We start from the raw sequence: 6,421 nt of genomic DNA, 5'->3' as shown, positions 1-6,421 counted from the left end.
TTAATCGGTTGTAATGTAGGCTGCAGGATGGCTAGGATACTTTTGGATATAATAGTGACTACACCTCCCTAAGCACTTTAATACATACAATTAACCATTCAAAACCCCACACTTATGTCAAATAAAAACTCCACCTTCACATCAATATACATTAACTCCCTACTTCTTTAAGTACAATTACATCAAGTTACCACTATCAAGGAACATTTTTCACAATCATACACTTTTTTTTTTCTTTTTCAATTCAAGTGGCTCTTATTTTTTCAAAACATTGCACCTTTCTCCTTATTTCAATAGTTCCACTTAAAAGCCAAACCAACCACCCCACACTTCTACTTTTAAAAAGTTCATGACAAATTCAAGTGCTCACGAGAGGTAAAAGGTTCAAATAGATGGTCAGTTCACATCAAATGGTTAGGTCTTGTAATGTGGTTGCCAAAGAAATATGATCACAGGCTCGAAGGGGTTAACTAAGATACATAACAATTATTTGGGTAAACACATATAACTGGCTCAACAAAGAAATACCTATACTACTTCCAAGACTGAATAAAACTACTATTTCGCTTTGCAAACACACGAGGCAAGTTCTAGACATCAAATGTAATGCACAGAGTAACACAAAATCTCACACGCACATGGCACATAACTCACTCAGGATCGGACTATCAAGACACTCTAGTCAAAACATTTAAGCAAAGTTAAGATCAGACAATTTAAGATACTTATACTAGAGTCAAAAATTGAGCCTAAGCATCACAACTAAATCACTTACTATTCTCAAGGTATAATAAGGTCAACCATTAATTCAAATCATAGCAAAAGATTTCCTACTCCTAACAAAAATGAAAACTAACTACACCCGATTCAAACAAAACCCTTGGAAAAGAACCGCGACACAAAGAAAATCCAAGGGGAAATTATTACACTACCTACAAAAGAAAGTCTTTTTGTCTTTTTTCTTTCGACTTTAATCCCTAAAGAAACCTGTCAAATGATATCCATTATCGGGAAAAAATCAAAAGTTTTGAAATTGTTTTATGTTTTTTTTTAATTTTTTCTATCTCTAACTACTACAACTAACACAAAGAAAACTAAAACTAATATACATGTATACATACAACATATCCCCCACCCCACACTTTAAGTTGTGGCATATCCCCATGACACACAATTAAAAAGCATAAGGTAAAGGAAACTTCCCTGAATATCTAGTCGGGGTCTGAGTCGAAGTCGGGTTCCATTCCTCGCGCCCGAACTAATGCACATATCCATGCAGACAACTTCTTCTCAGCCTTTTTGGGGTACACCCCACACTTATCTTTCTCACTCACCGCAACCTTCTCTTTCGAGCCCTTCACTTTCCACTCAACACTCGCAACTGGTTTGTCCTTTTGTGCCCCGTTTGCTACATTCATCTCAAAAGTCATAGTCTCCTCACTCACTCTAAGCATGAGTTTTCTCTCGTGTATATCCAATATTACTCTACCCGTCACTAAGAATGGTCTTCCTAGGATAAGGGGGACCTCCTTGTTCTCCTCCATATTCACCACTATAAAGTCTATAGGAAATACGAACTTATCCACCCGAACTAACACATATTTCATAATCCCCTCGAGTAATATAGTCGTTTGGTCTACCAGATGCAAAGATATGTGTGCAGACCTTATCTCTCCAATATCCTTCTCTAGTTTCCTGTAAATAGATAGAGACATTAAATTAAATGAGGCACCAGAATAACATATATACTTATCATCAAAATTAATAGTTCCTAAAGAGAAAGGTATAGTAAAACTCCCTGGATCTCCACACTTTTGTGGGAGTTTATTTTGCAATATCGCGTTGCAATGCTCTGTGAGCTTCACCACTGAGGTCTCTTCTATCTTCCTCTTCTTTGTAAGGATGTCCTTCAAGAATCTGGCATAAGCACTTCTATGAATGGTAAGTTTACATGAATCTGTTTTAGCACATCTAGAAATCTCCCAAACTGCTTGTCCAGCTTTTCTCTATATAGCTTTTGAGGGAAAGGTAGCGCCGGCATATGCTCGCTCTCATCATGTTCCTCCCTTCTCGAAGTTTCTCTCTTCTTTTTTTTTCCTCAGCTTTTATCTATCCCTTCTTCTTTTTATCAACATCCTTCTTCATCTGCTCCCCACTTTCTTTTTCATGTTTCACATCATTTTGGATCGGGGTTGGATCTTTCAACACTTTCCCACTTCTCAGAGTTACAGCATTCACTGTTTCTTTGGGATTTCTCTCAGTATCAGCGGGGAGAGTTCCTGGAGTCCTCTCAAGTAATATTGTTATAATCTGTCCCACTTGTCTCTCTAGGTTTTGAAAACCAGTGCCCAATTCTTTGATAGCTGCTCCATGGGCGTCCAGCCTCTCATATGTCTTGATAATGAAGGCCTTCATTAGATCCTCTAGACTAGGCTGAATGGGCTGTTGAGGCTGATATTGCTGCCTCTGCTAATTTTGGAATACTGGATCTCCTCGTCCCTGGGGTCTAGAGTTATTTTGTTGCCATGCATTTGCGGTACCTTCAGGTGAACTCCATGAAAAACCGGGATGCCTCTGACCCATTGCATTAAAATTATAATTTTCCAAAACAATTATTTCCTCAATTAAGGCTTGACACTCATTAGTAGGGTGTCCTCTTCCATATATATCACAAGCTGCGTGAGGCTCATTTTGTATCGAGGCTAAGGTCATCTTTCGTATTTCTTTAGCCATAGCATCAAGCTGTACTTGCACAGATGTAGTAGCATCAACTTGGTGAATACCAGTTGATCTTCTTCTTCCAGCACTCTCAGAGGGCCACTGATTAGCATCTTCAGATAACTCATCAAATATTGTGACTATCTCCTCTGGTGTATTCTTCATCAATAGGCCTCCAGCTGTATTGCTCAATGTTCTACACGAGGCCGGTGTCAATCCATCCAAAAGTCCTGGAGTTGCATCCAGAGTTCAATTCCACTATGTTGACACTTTCTAATAATCTCCTTAAACCTCTCCCATGCTTCAAAAACAGTTTCAGTCTCTTTCTGCCAGAAGTTATGGATTTCTCTTCTAAACTTGCCCGTCTTAGCTGAGGAGAAATATTTATCAAGGAATTTTCTGGTCATCTCCTCCCATGTTCTAATCGATCCCGTGGGTAAGCTTCGAAGCCACTATTTTACATCATCTTTGAGTCTGAAGGGGAACGCCCTCAAGTACATTGCATCTCGTGACACACCATTGTATTGAAAGGTATTCATAATCTCCTCGAAGTCCATTAGATATGTATTTGGATCTTCGTTTGGCTTACCTCTAAAGACACAGCAATTCTGAAGAGTTTGAAGCAACCCTTGCTTCAATTCAAAATTGTTTGCTGCAATTGGGGGTGGTCTAACACTTGATAAACCTTGATTGTAGATCGGTCTAGCATAATCACCAAGTGGTCTCCCCGGCCCAGGAGCTATATTTTCGAACTTGTCTGCATCCAAGGTTTGATTTTGAGCAATTCTCCGACCTTTCTCTTCTTCGTAGATAATCTGTGCATCTCTAATAGCTTCTTTCTCAGCATCCCGTGCAGTTTGTTGTCTTCATTGGGCTGCTTCTCTCGCAGCCAAATCTACATTATCATCACCTTTTCAAGCCATAAGTTCTTTGGTTGAGGATTTCCCAACCTTTTTCTGATGTCTCGGTGAGATCTCTTTCCTTCCTCAGCTGTCGCTGTTGTTTTTTCAATTTCTGGCTCATATGGTATCACTTCTTTCGTAGAGGCTCGAGTCACGCACCACACTAAACCTGTGACTTGCGCACAGTCAAAGAACACCAAACGTAAAAAGAGAAAAGAAAATAAAATAAAAAGAAAAATTCCTGAATTAACACTATAAACTATTTCAAACACTATTGATTGCCAATCCCCGTCAACGGTGACAAAATTTGGCGAGCTCAGAACACGCACCTAAATTATGCTCGCTAATCAAATATAGTATAGTAAAATATCGTATCTACATGGATTGGATTTAAACAGTATTCTCATAGTTTCTAGCTTGGTTGCTATCCAAGAGAATCAGTGATTGAGTTTTATATGATTTCTAACTAAAATTAACCAAGAATCTAAAGCTATTAACTAATGATAATTGCAACAAGGAACAAGCAAAGAAGGTTATCAATGGGAGAATATAGGGCTTTGATAGGATAGGTGTAAGATAATTATTTGGGATCTAACTCTATATAATTCACTGCTAATATTTAAGTGAGTCTCTCGAATTCACTCAATTATTAGTTCAAACGTTCAGCTAAAACTTCTCTCTTGGTTAAGTCTTAACCTCACAAGATGAACCAATTTAAGCACGTGAAGATATGCAAGAATGCGTAATGGAGTGGTCTTTAGGAGAACCTATCTCGATTATCCTCCTAAATAGGTTTTATCGATGATTCAACTAGTCTCTTTCGATTACTTAGAAGAATCTATGAACTCAACCAATAATATAATGCAAAGATATCACAAGTTATGCCTCTCTCAATTACATGAACAAGTGAATAAAGATGCAACAATTAAATCATCCAAAATGCTTCAATACATAAAACTAGAGTTATAATCCACAAACAATCATCAATACACCAAATCCATCAAACCCTAAAGAGAACTACTCCATAGATATGGAGTAATTCATCACAAATAGAATTAGAGTATAGGAAAACATAAATTCGATCCAAACTCGGGTCTTGAGTGAGGAAGGAATGATGAAATCCTTGTGCTTTTGCTCTTCCAACTCCTCCTTATCCTCCTTAGGTCGAATATGTGTCAAAAGTCAAGAAAATAATATTTTTCCATGTATTTATACCAAGTAGGGTCGGCCCCAGACGAAATCACCTTTTCCTAGCCGAAATAGGCTATTTACTCTGTAAAAAATACACAGGCGCCGCCGCATGGGGCTACGCGCCATGCGGGGCATTAGTGGGAAAATCCAGAGAGCTAACTTCTGACAGACAATAGGAATTTGCACAAGCACGGTGCCCCATGCGGCGCCCCACGTGCCGCGGCAGTGAAGATTTCTTAGAGTACAGATCAAATCTCAATTTTGACGTCCAGACTTGGTTTTCGACCCCCGAACACGATCCCGGCTTAATCCATTGGGCTTTTACTCAGACTTCAAAACTCCAAATAGCTCGAATTCATTCCATAACATCTACATCACTCAGAATCACTCCTACAAGGCATAAAACACACAATAAGTGCAAAACACTATCAATTAAAGCTCAAACACAAGTAAAGTCCAGTGAATTAGAGTGCAATAAGCGACTAAAATACGGGATTTTAGCCTACCATCAGTGTTCGGGTTTTGTGAATTTTATCAGGTTCCGAGTTGCGGGCCTGGGGGTTGACTTTTGGGTTGACTTTTAGTTTTTATTAAATATTGAAGCTTTATTATCCGAAATTGTTTCATATGAGTTTTATTTATGATTTGAAGTTATTTTGGCTATATTTGAGCCGTCCAGAGGTTATTTCACTCGAGAAGGTCATTTTAGTGTAACGGTCTAGCTTCCTTGAGGTAAGTATCTTGCCTAACTTTGTTTGGGAGAACTACCCCTTATGATTTGAGTCATTTGTGCTAATTGTGTCATGTGAAGGCCGTGTACGCGAGGTGACGAGTACATGCTCAGGCTTATTTATGGAAATTTGACCGTTAGGACTCTTAGGCTCTTATGTTCATTAGATATGAAGTTGTTTGTCATGTTAACTGCCTCATTTACTAAATTCACCCTTACGTGTCTTAATTGGAATTAATTGCTTCATATTCTACCCTTAATGCCGATTAAACTTTTATGTGCCTTAACTGAAATTGTTGCCTCTTTTATCCTCATGCTATCCTTTCCGTAATTGCTTAACTTTAATTGAAATCATTATTATCTTTTAATAATTGCTTAACCTTAATTGAAATTATTATTATCTCTTTTGTAATTGCTTAGCCTTAATGGAAGTTTGTTATCCCTTTCATTGTTGACGTATTCTTATTTGGGGTCATTGATTCATGCTCTCTCTCTTGTTGTCGAATTGCACTTTCATGGAATCATTGTTACACATTACCTCTCCCTTGTTGAACTCTTCTTGTTGAGACTATTATCTCCATTGTTACATATGTTTATTGATTTACTTACCGTATTCTCGTGTTATTATTGTTGTTGATGTTGTATTCAGTGTTGTTGAGCCGAGGGCTATGCGTGGTTGTGATATTGAAACTGTTTTGAGAAAATATTGTGGCATATGGGAACATTTTGTGAAAGTCATTTTGTTGAATTGTTATGTTTTGGCACACATGTATGTTATTGTTGAATGGATTGTTATTGTGTTTGCACGAGGTTTCTGCCGTGCGGTTGTTATTGTGTTTGCACGAGGTTTCTGCCATGCGGTTGTTATTGTGTTGCACGA

General features: G+C 38.2%; 1 non-coding gene across 1 annotated transcript; it reads left to right on the top strand.

Moving 5' to 3' along the window:
- Positions 1-2,970: 2,970 nt before the first annotated feature.
- LOC142167634 (small nucleolar RNA R71) lies at positions 2,971-3,077 on the top strand. The gene has a single exon (XR_012697724.1). It is a non-coding gene; the product is annotated as a small nucleolar RNA R71 (small nucleolar RNA).
- Positions 3,078-6,421: the final 3,344 nt, after the last annotated feature.

Source organism: Nicotiana tabacum, chromosome 12 (assembly GCF_000715075.1).
Source record: "Nicotiana tabacum cultivar K326 chromosome 12, ASM71507v2, whole genome shotgun sequence".
Lineage (NCBI taxonomy): Eukaryota > Viridiplantae > Streptophyta > Magnoliopsida > Solanales > Solanaceae > Nicotiana > Nicotiana tabacum.
The sequence above is the reverse complement of the archived record's forward strand: the minus strand, read 5'-3'. Positions and strand labels throughout refer to the sequence as shown.